The sequence below is a fragment of the Notamacropus eugenii genome, chromosome 6 (assembly GCF_028372415.1).
Source record: "Notamacropus eugenii isolate mMacEug1 chromosome 6, mMacEug1.pri_v2, whole genome shotgun sequence".
NCBI lineage: Eukaryota > Metazoa > Chordata > Mammalia > Diprotodontia > Macropodidae > Notamacropus > Notamacropus eugenii.
The window spans coordinates 374,277,031-374,293,235 of record NC_092877.1 but is presented as its reverse complement, the minus strand read 5'-3'; the positions used below and the strand labels follow the sequence as shown (position 1 = coordinate 374,293,235).

The following is a 16,205-nucleotide window of genomic DNA, read 5'->3' as shown; positions in this document are numbered from 1 at the left end:
AATTGATGTTATTTGAATTCTGATGCAAGTTCATATTAAAACAAATCAACGTAAGAAAAATGATATAATGCACTTTAGTATAGTCAGGGTTACCAGCCTTTAAGGCGGTGGAACAAACTTGTTAAAGCCTTATACAACTAGAAAACCCAATAATTTTAAAGATTTATTTTTGTTTGGCATATTTTTTCATTGAAATTTGATTAAAAAATTCTAATAAATTTATAGACAGACATGTTAAATTTAAGTGATTTTTAGCATTATCCTAGGGAACAAGTTTTGTGGAATACAAAGTTTTGTACTGTATGATTTTTATCTCAATATCTAGCCCCTTACAAAAAAAGTTAATTTCTCTTATACAAGCAACTCTTTTTTTTTTATTTTGTAATGTTTAACAGTCACTGCCATACAATTGTGATTTTATCCCCCCCACCTACCTCCCACTCCCCCCCTCCCTCCCCACGACTGCATACAATTCTGTATAGATTCTACATATACTTTCCTATTGAGTATATTTTCACTATAGTCATGCTATGTAGTCAGACTAAGATAAATGAAAGAAATCGTATAACAAATCAGAACATGATACACAAACACATACACATACACAAACATGATCTGCTACAATATGTGAGTGACTTCCATATTTCTCTCTCTGAGTGTGGCAGGCATTTTGCCTTGAGATCCTCCATTGGGATTTTTTTTTTTTTGGTAAGAAGTTCTTGTGTTATTACAAAAATCTAAGTCTACCAGAAAAAACTCTCACACACTGTGGTTGTTGCTGTGCATAAAGTTCTCCTGGTTCTGCTCCTTTCACTCAGCATCAGGTCATATAAGTCCTTCCAGGCCTCTCTGAAGTCTTCTTGTTCATCATTTCTTATGGCACAATAGTACTCCATTACATTCATATACCATAATTTATTCAGCCATTCCCCAATTGATGGACATCCCCTTGACTTCCAGTTTTTGGCAGCTACATAGAGTGCTGCTATAAATATTTTTGTACATGTGGGACCCTTTCCCATTTTTATGATCTCTTGGGGATATAGTCCTAGTAGCGATATTGCTGGGTCAAAGGGTATGCACATTGTTGTAGCCCTTTGGGCATAGTTCCAAATTGCTCTCCAGAATGGTTGGATGCGCTCGCAGCTCCACCAACAATGAATTAGTGTTCCAACTTTCCCACATCCTCTCCAGCATTTATCATTTTCTTGTTCTGTCATGTTTGCCAATCTTATAGGTGTTGTTTTGATTTGCATCTCTCTAACCAATAGTGATTTAGAGCATTTTTTCATATGATTATAGATAGCTTTAATTTCTTCCTCTGAAAATTGCCTGTTCATATCCTTTGACCATTTATCAATTGGGGAATGACTTGTATGATTGTACATTTGGATCAGTTCTCTATATATTCTAGAAATGAGGCCTTTATCCCCGAGCTTAGCTGTAAAAATTCTTTCCCAATTTACTACATCCCTCCGGATTTTGGTTGCATTGGGTTTGGTTGTGCAAAAACTTCTCAGTTTAATGTAATCAAAGTTATCCATTTTGCATTTCATAATGCATTCTATCTCTCCTTTAGTAAAGAATTCTTCCCTTCTCCATAGATCTGATAAATACACTATTCCTTGCTTCTCCAGTTTATTCATGGTATCAGTCTTTATACCTAAATCATGTACCCATTTGGACTTTATTCTTGTGTACGGTGTCAGGTATGGGTCTATGCCTAATTTCCACCACACTGTTATCCAGTTTTCCCAGCAATTTTTGTCAAACAATGAGTTCTTTTCCCAGAAGCTGGGGTCCTTGGGTTTATCAAACAGAAGGTTGCTATATTCCTTGCCTACTGCATCTTGAGTGCCAAGTCTATTCCACTTGTCTACCTCTCTGTTTCTTAGCCAATACCAAGTGGTTTTGATAATTGCTGCTTTATAGTACAGTTTGAGGTCTGGTAGCGCTAGGCCACCTTCCCAAGCATTTCTTTTCATTAGTCCCTTTGATATTCTGGACCTTTTGTTTTTCCAAATGAATTTTGATATTATTTTGTCCAGCTCTAGAAAGTAATTGTCTGATAGTTTAATTGGTATGGCACTAAATAAGTGTATTAATTTCGGTAGAATTGTCATTTTTATTATATTAGCCCGGCCTACCCATGAGCAACTAATGTTTTTCCACTTACTTAAATCTGACTTTATTTGTGCAAAAAGTGTCTTGTAATTGTGTTCATATAATCCCTGGGTTTGTTTTGGCAGGTAGACTCCTAAGTATTTTATACTGTCTACCCTAACTTTAAATGGGATTTCTCTTTCTATCTCTTGCTGTTGGACTTTGTTGCTAATATATAGGAATGCAGAAGATTTGTGTGGGTTTATTTTGTACCCTGCAACTTTGCCAAAGTTGTTTATTAATTCTAGTAATTTTTTACTTGAATCTCTGGGATTCTCTAGGTTAATCATCATATCATCTGCAAAGAGTGATAACTTAGTTTCTTCTTTGGCTCTTTTAATTCCTTGGATATCTTTATCTTGTCTAATTGCTACAGCTAACATTTCTAGTACCATATTAAATAATAGTGGTGATAATGGACAACCTTGTTTCACCCCTGATCTTACTGGGAATGCATCTAACTTATCCCCATTGCATATAATGTTTGCTGAAGGTTTTAGATAGATACTGCTTATTATTTTATGGAAAGTTCCCTTTATTCCTACATTCTCCAATGTTTTTAGTAGGAATGGATGTTGTATTTTGTCAAAAGCTTTTTCTGCATCTATTGAGATAATCATGTGGTTTTTGTTAGCTTTGTTGTTGATGTGATCGATAATGCTAATAGTTTTCCTAATATTGAACCAGCCCTGTAGTCCTGGTATGAATCCTACCTGATCATAATGTATTAATCTCGTGATAAGATGCTGTATTCGTTTTGCTAGAATCTTATTTAAAATTTTTGCATGTATATTCATTAGGGAAATTGGTCTATAATTTTCTTTCTCTGTTTTGTCTCTTCCTGGTTTGGGTATCAAAACCATATTTATATCATAGAAAGAATTTGGGAGGACTCCTTCTTCCCCAATTTTCAAGAATAGTGTATGTAGTATTGGAATTAACTGTTCTTTAAATGTTTGATAGAATTCACTTGTGAATCCATCTGGCCCTGGAGACTTTTTCCTAGGGAGTTCATTGATGGCTTGTTCAATTTCTTTTTCTGAGATGGGGTTGTTTAAGTATTCAACTTCCTCTTCTGTTAATCTGGGCAATTTGTATTTTTTAAAATATTCATCCATCTCGTTTAGATTATCGAATTTGTGGGCATAAAGTTGGGCAAAGTAGTTTCTAATTATTGTTTTAATTTCCTCCTCATTGGAGGTGAGTTCACCCCTTTCATTTTTAATATTAGTAATTTGGTTTTCTTCTTTCTTTTTTTTAATCAGATTGACCAAAGGTTTATCAATTTTATTAGTTTTTTCATAAAACCAACTATTGGTTTTATTTATTAATTCAATAGTTTTCTTAATTTCAATTTTATTAATCTCTCCTTTGGTTTTCAGTATTTCTAATTTGGTATTTACTTGGGGATTTTCAATTTGTTCTTTTTCTAGCTTTTTCAACTGCAAGCCTAAGTCATTGATCTCCTCTTTCTCTATTTTATTTATGTAAGCATTCAGAGATATAAAACTTCCCCTAATAACTGCTTTTGCAGTATCCCATAAGTTTTGGTATGTTATCTCACTATTGTCATTCTCTCGAATGAAATTGTTGATTGTTTCTATGATTTCTTCTTTAACCCAACCCTTCTTTAGAATTAGATTATTTAGTTTCCAATTGATTTTTGGTTTCTCTTTCCATGGCCTTTTATTACATGTAATTTTTAATGCATTATGATCTGAAAAGGATGCATTGATTATCTCTACCTTTCTGCACTGGATTGTGAGATTTTTATGTCCTAGTACATGGTCAATTTTTGTAAATGTTCCATGTACCGCTGAGAAAAAAGTATATTCCTTTCTATTCTCATTTTAATTTTCTCCAAAGATCTATCATATCTACCTTATCCAGAGTTTTATTTACCTCCTTAACCTCTTTCTTGTTTATTTTGAGGTAGGATTTATCGAGTTCAGAGAGGGGGAGGTTGAGGTCCCCCACTAGTATAGTTTTGCTATCAATTTCTTCCTTCAACTCCCCCAACCTCTCCTCTAAGAATCTGGATGCTATACCACTTGGAGCATACATGTTTAGTAATGATATTGCTTCATTGTCTATGGTGCCTTTTAGCAGGATATAGTTTCCATCCTTATCCCTTTTGATTAGATCTATTTCTGCTTTTGCTTTGTCTGAGATTAGGATTGCTACTCCTGCCTTTCTTACATGAGCTGAAGCACAATATATTCTGCTCATCCTTTGACCTTTATCCTATGTGTATCCCCCCGTTTCAAATGTGTTTCTTGTAAGCAGCATATTGTTGGATTATGGCTTTTAATCCATTCTGCTATCCGTCTCCGTTTTATGGGAGAGTTCATTCCATTCACATTCACAGTTATGATTACAATCTGTGTATTTCCCTCCAATCTCTTTCCCACCATTTGTGCTTTTATCTCCCCTGTCTCCCTTCCCCTCCTCAATAGTATTCACTTTTCTCCCCCTCCTCCTGCAGCCTTCCCCTCCTTCTTTTGACCCCCCTCCCTTTTAGTTCCCTTTACTCTTATTGCTTCTCTCCTCCCTTTTAGCCACCCTCCCCTTTCTTCCCCCTTCCCCTCCTACTACCTATAGAGCTAGTTAGGCTTATCTACTTAAGATTATTGTTCCCTCCTTTGAACAAATCAGATGAGAGTACCTCTCAAACAATGCTCATCTCCCTCCCCTCCTTCCCTCTACTATAGTTTTGTACTTCTTCCTGTGATATAATTTGCCATTTTCTGCTTCCCCCTTTCCACACCTCCTATTACATTCCCTTCTCATACTTAAATCATATTTTTCACATGACATCATTTACTTTATGCCCGTTCCCTCTACATATATCCCTTTTATCATAATAGCTGCACAGTTCTCAAGATTAACAGGTATCATCTTCCCTTATAGGGAGGTAAACAGTTTGCCCTAATTGAGTAGCAAGTTTTTGTTTTTGTTTTTTCCCCTCTGTTTACCTTTTTATGATTCTCTGGAGACCTGCATTTGAAGATCAAATTGTCTATTGAGTTCTGGTGTTTTGGTCAGGAAGCTCTGGAAATCCCTTATTTCGTTGAATGACTTTCTCCTTGCCTGAAATGTTATGCTGAACTTTGCTGGGTAGTTGATCCTTGGTTGAAGTCCCAACTCTTTTGCCTTATGGAATATTGGGTTCCAATTCTTTCTATCTTTTAATGTAGAAGCTGCAAGGTCCTGTGTGATCCTGACTGTGTGTCCTTGATATTTGAATTGTTTCTTTCTGGCTGCTTGTAGTATTTTCTCCTTCACTTTATAGCTCTGGAATTTGGCAACTATATTTCTTGGGGTTTTGAGTTTAGGATCCCTTTCGGGATGGGAACGGTGGATTCTTTCGATATCTATTTTGCCCTCTGAGTCTAGTACTTCTGGACAGTTTTCCTTGATGATTTCCTGGAAGATATTGTCCAGACTCTTTTCTTCATCATGGGTTTCTGGCAGGCCAATAATTCTTAGATTTTCTCTCCTGGATCTGCTTTCCAGGTCAGTTGTTTTTCCAATTAAATATTTTACATTTTCTTCTATCTTTTCATTCTTTAGATTTTGTTTGACTGATTCTTGTTACCTCATTGAGTCATTAGTTTCTACTTGCCCAATTCTAATCTTCATCGTAGTGTTTTCTTCAATTAGCTTTTCCATCTCCTTTTCCATCTGACCAATTTTTCCCTTTAAGGAGCTATTTTCTCCATTTAATTTTTGTACTTCTTTTTCCATTCGACCAATTTTCCCAGTTAGGTTTTGGGTTTCCTTTTCCATCTGATCAATTTTCCCAATTAGGTTTTGGGTTTCCTTTTCCATTTGATTAGCTCTTCCTTTTAGGGAATTATTCTTTCCAGTTAATTTTTGAACTTCCTTTTCCATTTCTTCAATTTTCTTTTTCAGGGTGATGTTCTCATCAGTGAATTCTTTTTTTATAGTTTTAAAATCATTGGCCAGTTTTTCTTTTATATCCTTCTTCAGACGTTCCAGGTAATCTAGTTGTGCTTGCGAGAAATTCATAGTCCCATCTGAGGTTTCAGATGGAAGTACAGTCTCAGCTCTAACCTCCTTGGTGTTTGTGTTTTGGTCCTTATCCCCATAGAAAGATTCTATGGTTTTTTCACTTTTCGTCTGCTTTTTCCGATTCATGATGTTGGCTGAGTGTTGTAGCTTTTGGTTCTTTCAGTCAGAAGGTACAGATCTTTAAGTTGAGCTGATGTGTGTCTAGGCTAAAAGCAGGCTTTTGTTTTTTGTTTCCCCGATCAACCCTGGGGTTAGCTTGTTAGGTGTGTGGGAGGTGTGGTCTGGTCTCAGGCTATCTCCTCAGCTGACTTGAGGCAAAGGCAAGGTCAGGGGATGGTAATCCCAGCTTCCCTATTGTCTTCCCTTTTCCCCTGGAGGGCTGGGGCACGCCTAGAAGCTAATGCGTATTCCCACCCCTCCTGGGGCTCGTCTCCCGGCTCTGAGGCTTGCCTGGGTCTCAGTACGAATTTTCTCTGCCCTGGGTCGTCTGTCCCTCCAGATCGCCTCCACCACAGTAGGAAGAATCCCCCTTTGCCACTTTTCCAGCCTCTGGTGTTATGAGACCATCCGCCCCCTTCTGCTGTTCCCGCTGATCCAGGATTAATCTGGGGAAGAATTTTATGGTTCCCTCAGGGTCATCAGGGGGGAGGAGAGAGCACTTACTGATCACTCTGCCATCCCAGTTCCTGGAAGTTCAAGTAGTGACCCACCGAAGTCCGTCTTCAGGCTGAAGATTTCAAGGACTGCTGCGCTGATGTCTGGCACTCCTATACAAGCAACTCTTATGGTCTGCCAATCAGAAACTTCAGCTGTGCCCTTCTAAAGCAATGTTTGCTAACAATCCAGAGCTTTTAAATAAGTATTATGATTGGACCGTTAACATAGAGCTTTGTATCTAAAAGTAATGCAACATATGTTCTATGCTAATGTCACAACACTCCTGTAACTATTCAACTTAGAGAGAGACAATAATGAGCTCTCTGTCCAGATTCAAGTACATAGCAATTTAATTGACTAATTATGTGGCAGGTAGAGCACTTAATGCTAGTTGCAGGTTAATGAATCTAAACTGATATATAGGGTTGGGAAAGCATATAGTTTATCAATGCATTATATAGTTTAACTTCCACAATAGCTATAACTAGTTCAAATTTTCCTTTGACAACATCATGTTGAGGGGACAAAACCTCCCTTTTAAAGATGAGCCAAAGAACCACAGAATGTTTCATATGACTTATGCTTCATTATGTAAAGTGTTTTGTAGATGCACTCTTCAGGTACTCCTAAACATATGATTTATTGAAGAATTTCCTTTCTAATACATCAATGCAAACTTAAGTTCAATGAAGTAACCTACCAAAGTTCAATGTTGTGGTACTAAGAAAATGATCTTTCAATAAAACTATTGTAATGTAAAAAATAAAGTTATGGTATGAACTATAAATATTTGGGATTTTACCTGCCACCACAAACCTAGGGGCTATATAAACACAATTACAAAACACTTTTCTTATGAATAAAGTCAGATCTAAGTAACTTGAAAAACATCTGTTGCTCATAGGTTGGCCAAGCTAATATAATGAAAATGACAATTCTGTCTAAATTAATTTACTTAGTGCCATACGAATCAAAGTACCAGAAAAAAAAAATCTTTCTACAGCTAGAAAAACCATATCAAAATTCATCAGGAAGAACAAAATGTTCAGAATATCAAGGGAATAAATGCAAAGAAATGCTTAGGAAGGTGGTGTAGCCCATAACAGATCTCAAATTGTATTATAAAGCAGTAATCATCAAAACCACTTGGTATGGATGAAGAAATAGGGGAGTAGATCAGTGAAATAAGTTAGGGACACAAAACACGGTAGTCAATGATCATAGCAGTCTCCTGTTTAACAAACCCAAGGACCCCAGCTTCTAGAATAAGAACTCATTTTTTGACAAAAACTGCTGGGAAAAATGGATAATAATGTGGCAGAAAATGGGCATAGAACAATGCCTGATACCGTACAGCAGGATAAAGTCACCAGGATAAAGTCCAAAGGGGTAAAAAAATCTAGGTATAAAGGATGACACTACAAACATTAGAGGAGGAAGTAATCGTTTATTTGTCAGATTTATGGGGAATGGAGAAATTTGTTAAAAAAACAAGAAATGGAGAACATTAAGAAATGCAAAAGAGGTCATTTTGATGACACTAAATTGAAAAGTTTTTTGCACAAACAAACCTATGCAGCAAAAATAGCAGGGAAGCAGAAAATTGGGAAAGAATTTTTGCAGCTGTTATCATTTTTAAAATATATAGAGAACTGAGTCAAACATACAAGAATACAAGCCATTCCACAACTGATAAATGATCAAAGGAGATGAAGTCAGTTTTCAGAGGAAGAAATTAAAACTGATATTCATATAAAAAAATGCTCTAAATCACTATTCCTTAGAGATATGCAAATCAAAACAACTCTGATGTACCACATCACACCTATCAGTTTGGGTAACATGACAAAACAGGAAAATGATAAATGTAGGAGAAGATGTAGTGGAGTTAGAACACTAGTTCATTTTTGGTGAAGCTGTGGATTGATCCAACCATTCTGAGGAACAATTTGAAACTATGCCGAAAGGGCTATAAAATGTGAATACCCTTTGACCCAGCAATATCATTTCTAGAGTTGTATGGCAGAGATTATAAAAATGGGAGAAGGACCCACACGTACAAAAATATTTATAGCAGCTCTTTCTCTGGTGGCCAAGAACTGGAAATTGAGGGAATATCCATTAATTGGGGAATTGCTGAACAAGTTGTGGTATAGGATTATAATGGAACACTACTGTGCTATAAGAAATGATAAACAAGTGGACTTCTGAAAAACCTGGAAAGATTTATATGAACTGATGCTGAGTGAAATGGGCAGAACCAAGAGCACATTATACACAGTAACAGTCATAGTGTGTGAGGACTCTCTCTGATACACTTAGCCCTTCACTGGTGGTGCAGTGGATAGAGCACCAGTGCAGGAGTCAGGAGGACCAGAGTTCAAATCTCACCTCAGACACTTGACACTCACTAGCTGTGTGACCTTGGGCAAGTCACTTAACCCCAATTGCTTCATCCTGGGTCATCTCCAGTCATCCTGATGAATATCTGGTCACTGGATTCAGATGACTCTGGAAGAGAAGTAAGCCTGGTGACCTGCACAGCCCTCCCTCACACAAAACAGAGTCATGTGCAAGTCATGTCATTATTTCTCTGATGGCATGGTCTTCTGCAATGAAGGACAAACACAGAAAGCCCCTCACAGTAATGCAAGGACCTAAAACATTCATAATATGCTCTTGATATAAAATGCCATCCACATCCAGAGAAAAAATATAGAATATGTTACAAAGAAATAATCTTCAAAATTTTGTTACGAGGAAACAGAGTGGTGGGTGAGTGGAATAGATTAGATACACTAACACGTTATGATAGTAATCTGGACTTTATAAACCCAAAGACTCCAGCCTCTGGGAAAATAACTCAATATTTTATGAAATCTTGTGGAAAAATTAGAAAATAACGTGGCACAAAGTATGTATAGGCCCAGTATCTCATTTTTTATACCAAGATGAAGTCAAAATAGGTACATGATTTAGAGAGAAAGCTTGACAGAGGAACCAAGTCAGAAAAGCAAGGAATAATCCACCTCTCATATCTATGGAGACAGAAAGAAATCATAACCAACAAGAGGTCGAGAGAATTAAGAAATATAAAATAGATAAACTTAGTAATATTTAAAAAGATTTTCATGAACAACACTAATGCGACCAAGATTAGATGGAAAGCAGAAAACTGGGAAACAATCTTTATAGCAAGTATCTCTGATAACCACCTCATTTCTCAAATTTATACAAAACTGAGTCAAACTTTTAAGTATATAAACCATTCCCCAAACTGCAAATGGTCAAAGAATGTAAACAATCAATTTTCAGGTGAAGAAATCTAAGCAATCTATAGTTATTTGTGATGCAATGGTATAATTTAATACATGTGATAATATGAAGAAGTGCTTTAAACAATGCTTTGTTAGAAAAATGAAAACTAAAACAAATCTGAGGTATGAACCCTACCCTATGTGATTGGCTACTGTAGAAAAGGAAAATGATAAATATTGGAGAGGATGTGGAAAAATTGGGATAATAATGTACAGTTGGTAGAGTTGTGAACTCTTTGAAACATTCGGGGAAGCAATATGGAGTTATACCCAAAGGGTAACCAAATTGTGCATACCTTTTGATCTAACAATACCACTACTGGGTTTGTATCTCAAAGAGATCATAAAAAAGGGAAAAGGACATACATGTGCAAAAATATTTATAGCAGTTATTTTCATGGTGGGAAAATACTGGAAAGTGGAGAATGATTGGGAAAAATTATGGTATTTGAATGTGGTCTATTAATGGAATACTATGCTCAATAAGAAATGATGAGCAGGCAGATTTCAGAAAAAAAACATGAAAATTCTTGTATGAACTGATGCAAAGTGACATGAGCAGAACCAGGAAGACTTACACAGTAACAGAAACATTGAATGAGGGTTATGAATGACTTAGATCTTCTCAGCAACAAAGTGGTCTAAGAGGACTTATGATATAAAATGCTCTGCACATCCAGATAAAGAACTGATGGATTCTGAATGCAGGTAAAAGTATATATTTTCATTTACTTTATTTTTTCATGCTTTTTTCCTTTGGGTCTGTTTCTTCTTTCACAAATGTGACTAATATGGAAACATGTTTTGCATAATGTCACATACATATCCTTTACCTAATTACTTGCCATTTTAAGAGAAGGGAGGTGAGGAAGGGAGTGAGAAAAGTTTGGAACTTAAAATCTTGTAAAACTGAATGCTAACAACTGTCTTTACATATAATTGGTAAAAATAAAATACTATTAAAACATATATAGACAATAGTAGCAAGTATAGGTAAAAGGAGACGAATAAGTAAAGCATGTGTGCCCATGTAGGATCTCTACTTTCCCATCGGTTTTCTAAATATCAATGACAGGAGATATTAATAGAGTTGATCATAAGTCTGGAAAGATCAGGAAGAGAGGGCAGCCACCGTAATAGCTAGGTGAGCAGACAAGCCCTGAGAGCAAAGCAAGAAAGCTTTTCATTCTGTAATTTTCAACAGATATAGTTCATGTCTGTGATGAAAATAAAGGAGTTTAGTATAGACAGTCTGGTGAGGTTTTTATTCCAGACCTGTGATTTCATAGGTGCAGAAAACTCCCAATGAGATAACTTCCTCCATTGTTATGAATACTAATTGTAATCACACAGTCTGCCTATGTCAGAGTAGGGCTTCAATTCTGTTCTTCATTACTTTATTCACTATTCCATGCTGCATTACCAATGTGGAATGATAAGGACCAAAACCCGGCTTGACTAAGTGAGGAAATGGAGGCTTTGGGTCTATACTTTTTGTTACTTTTTTCAGAAGTTTGTTAGTGAGTAAAAGCAAAAATGTGGGATGAAAACTCAAGAAAGGAAAAGAAACAGGTATACACACACAGACACACACACACATACACTATATATAGTGTATGTGTGTGTGTGTTTATGTGTTGTAGAAAATCTAAGCCTCTTGGTAGACAGATGTGAAGATGTCTGAAAAAAAATTAAGAATGAACATGCAGAGATCGGTCTTGTAATTTGTTTAGAAAAAAACTGAAAAATGAACAGTTTGGGAACACATTAAAGAAAATTATTTCATTGTTGTTTTTCTCAAAGAACCAAAGACCTCTTTATTTCTCACACTGTAGATAAATGAGTTTTACAGGGAGATTATGACAGTGTGAAGTAAGGAATACATTATATCCTGATCTTTAGTAGTGCCAGACCCAGGATGCACTTACATAAAGAAAAGAGTTCCAAAGAATAAGGAGACAGAGAGCAGATGGGTACTACATGTTGAGAAGACTTTACTCCTTCCCTTTTCACATTTAATCCTCAGGATAGCAGAGAGAGCATAAGTATAAGAGATTATGATGATCATAAAAGTGAAAGTTTGAATAAATACAGAGAAAATGAAAATGGCCAACATGTTAATAGATGGGTCAGTTAAGGAAATCTTAAACAATCATAAAATTTCACAAGAGAAATAATGTATTCTAGTTGACTTACAGAAAGTTAATCTAAATATTAAGCCCACATGAACCATGAGATAAATAAGGCTAAATGTATAAGAAGCAATGACCAGTTCCTTGCACAGTCTGTTAGACATCCTCACTGAATAAAGGAGAGGGTTGCATATGGCTGCATATTGTTCATGTGCCATTGTTAGCTACAGGAAACATTGTGCATTTATACTAACACCAGTAAACTAAAACTGTGTCATGCATTACAGAGGGGATATTATTTTATTCTTAATTAAGAAATTCACTAACGGGGGCAGAGCCAAGATGGCAGAGTAAAAAGACACACATATGCAGGGTCTCCCCACACAGCCCATAAAATACCTGTAGAGAGTGAGTCTCAACAAATTTAGGAGCAGCAGAAGTGGAGAACAACACAGTGGAGGAGATTTCCAGCCCAGGGTGACCTGAAAGGCCCACGGGAAATGTCTGTCGCACTGGACATGTAGCGGAGCACAGAGCCCCACCCAATCCTGGCCACGTGGCATGGCGTGGCTGACTCTGGGAGAAGGACACCTCGGGGCAAAATCTCCAGTTGCAGCAGCAGCAGGTACACAGATCCCTCAACCCACAGGTGTAAAAGCTCAGTGACAGGGTTTTTTCAGCTGGCTGGGAAGGGAGAAGGGCCTTCCCATAGCTCTAGCCTCAGGCAATGGCTCACAGAGGCCACATTGGGCAGATGGTACCAGTTCTCACAGCAGCCCCTACAGCAGCCTGCCTCCATTGTTGGATCATAAAAACCCCTGGGGGCACCAAGGAGCTGAATATTACCTCAGCCCTCTGTAGAGGCCCTGAGGGAGCTGATCTTAGTGTCACACTGAATGGAGGCCCTGCCCATCCAGCTTATCTGAAAATCAGCCCCCAGCACTGACTTGATGGAACTGGAGGCTAAGTGGCTGTGGAAAGGAAACTTCTAAGATTCTTGACACGAAAATCTCTCCCTGCTTCCAGATCAGTGTACACGCTTGATTGTTCCACCTTGGAGGAACTGACATCTTACAGATTCCGAGAGTATACTCTACTCTTGACAAAGAACCCAAAAATCAAGTGACTGCTTGGGAAAATGCCCAAAAAAGGGAAAAAAAATAAGACTATAGAAGGTTACTTTCTTAGTGAACAGATATTTTCTTCCATCCTTTAGGATGAGGAAGAACAATACTTATCATCAGGGAAAGACATAAAAGTCAAGTCTTCTGTATCCCAAACATGCAAAATAAATATTCAATGATCTCAAGCCATGGAAGAGCTCAAAAAGGATTTTGGAAATCAAGTAAGAGAGGTGGAGGAAAAACTGGGAAGAGAAATGAGAGAGATGCAAGAAAAGCAGGTCAAAACCTTGCTAAAAGAGACCCAAAAATATGCTGAAGAAAATAACGCCTTTAAAAATAGGTTAACTCAATTGGCAAAAGAGGTTCAAAAAGCCAATAAGGAGAAGAACGCTTTAAAAAGCAGAATTAGCCAAATGGAAAAGGAGGTTCAAAAGCTCACTGAAGAAAATAGTTCTTTCAAAATTAGAATGGAACAGATGGAGGCTAATGACTTTATGAGAAACCAAGAAATCACAAAACAAAACCAGAAGAATGAAAAATGGAAGATAATGTGAAATATCTCACTGGAAAAACAACTGACCTGGAAAATAGATCCAGGAGAGACAATTTAAAAATTATGGGACTACTTGAAAACCTTGATCGAAAAAAGAGCCTAGACATCATCTTTCATGAAATTATCAAGGAAAACTGCCCTGATATTCTAGAAGCAGGGGGCAAAATAACTATTGAAAGAATCCAATGATCACCTCCTGACAGAGATCCAAAAAGAGAAACTCCTAGGAACATTGTGACCAAATTCCAGAGATCCCAAGTCAAGGAGAAAATATTGCAAGCAGCTAGAAAGAAACAATTTAAATATTGTGGAAATACAATCAGGTTAACACAAAACCTAGCAGCTTCTACATTAAGGGATAGAAGGGCATGGAATATGATATTCCAGAAATGAAAGGAACTAGGATTAAAACCAAGAATGACCTACCTAGCAAAACTGAGTATAATACTTCAGGGGAAAAAAATAGTCTTTCAATGAAATAGAGGACTTTCATTTATTCTTAATGGAAAGACCAGAGCTGAAAAGAAAATTTGACTTTCAAACACAAGAATCAAGAGAAACATGAAAAGATAAACTGCAAAGAGAAATCATAAGGGACTTACTAAAGTTGAACTATTTACATTCCTACATGGAAAGACAATTTTTGTAACTCTTGAAAACTTTTTTCAGCATCTGTGCAGTTGGTGGGATTACACACACACACACACACACACACAGAGAGAGAGAGAGAGATGGAGAGCACAGAGTGAATTGAATAGGATGGGATCATACCTTAAAAAATTAAATTAAGCAGTGAGTGAGAAATATATTGGGAGGAGAAAGGGAGAAATGGAATGGTGTAAATTATCTCTCATAAAAGAGGCAAGTAAATGACTTTTCAGTGGAGGGAAAAAGGGGGAAGGTGAGAGAAAAAATATGAAGTTTATTCTCATCACATTTGACTAAAGGAAGAAATAAAATGCACACTCATTTTGGTATGAAAACCTATCTTACAAAACAGGAAAGTGGGGGAGAAGGGAATGAGCAGGGTGGGGGGATGATTGGAAGGGAGGGCAGTGGGAGGAGGGAGGAATTAGAAGTCAACACTCTTGGGGAGGGATAGGATCAAAAGAGAGGACAGAATAAATGGGATCAGGACAGGATGGAAGGAAATATAGTTAGTCTTATACAAGAGTATTATGGAAGTCATTTGCAAAACTTAACAGATATGGCCTATATTGAATTACTTGCCTTCCCAAAGGGGATGGGTGAGGAGGGAGGGATGAAGAGAAGTTGGAACTCAAAGGTTTAGGAACAACTGTGGAATACTAATCTTGCTACTAAGAAAAAATAAATACATGTAATGGAATACAGAAAGTTATCTGGCCCTACAGGACAAAAGAGAAGATGAGGATAACGGAAGGTAGGGATGTTAGAAGGGAGGGCAGATTGGTGATAGGGGTTATTAGAGTGCTCGGCATTTTGGGGTGGGGGAAGGGGAAAAATGGGGAGGAAATTTGGAACTCAAAATTTTGTGGAAACGAATGTTGAAAACATAAATAAATTTAAAAAGAGAAAAAAGACAATAAAATTATTGCTTTATTAAAAAAAAGAAATTCACTAGCATCTTAGGGGTCACTGAAGAGGAAGTCAATGCATCTGAAAAAGCTAAACTACTTAGAAATATATGCATCAGCACGTCAACATGAGAGGTCATCCAAAGAAGTACAACTAGTCCAGTATTTCCCACCATGATTGTGAGGTAGATCACTAAGAACACCAACAAGAGAGGGATCTGAAGTACAGGGAGATCCCTAGGTCCAGTGAGAACAAACTCTGTCAGCAATGTCTTGTTCCCCTCTATCATATCTGCATTGTGCCTGCTGTTAAAATAAGAGATTCAAGTAAAATACTAATTCACCCAAAATCATGAAAAGTAACACTCATCTGTGAAATAAAATGCTACTTAAGGCTGCTTATACTTTAATTAGCATGGTTTAAGAGTCAACCCATCCCTTTTAATAAGTATATCTTAAGAAAATCAACTCTTTGAGCACCTGGTTTTAAGAACTAGGTAACTAAAGTGAATTAAATTAGTTAAGTAATAATAATATTTAGCATTATATAGTGTTTTAAAGTTTACAAAGCACTTCACAAAAATCATTTCATTATATCCTTAACTGATGTCTTTGCACAGCTCTCCATCACTCAAGTCCAATTTACATGTAATTCAAGACATTACATC

At 36.8% G+C, this 16,205-nt stretch overlaps 1 pseudogene; it reads right to left on the bottom strand.

Annotated features, from left to right (window-relative positions):
* Nucleotides 1-11,949: 11,949 nt before the first annotated feature.
* LOC140511827 (olfactory receptor 5AC1-like) lies at nt 11,950-15,827 on the bottom strand (annotated as a pseudogene).
* Between the last annotated feature and the right edge of the window lie 378 nt (nt 15,828-16,205).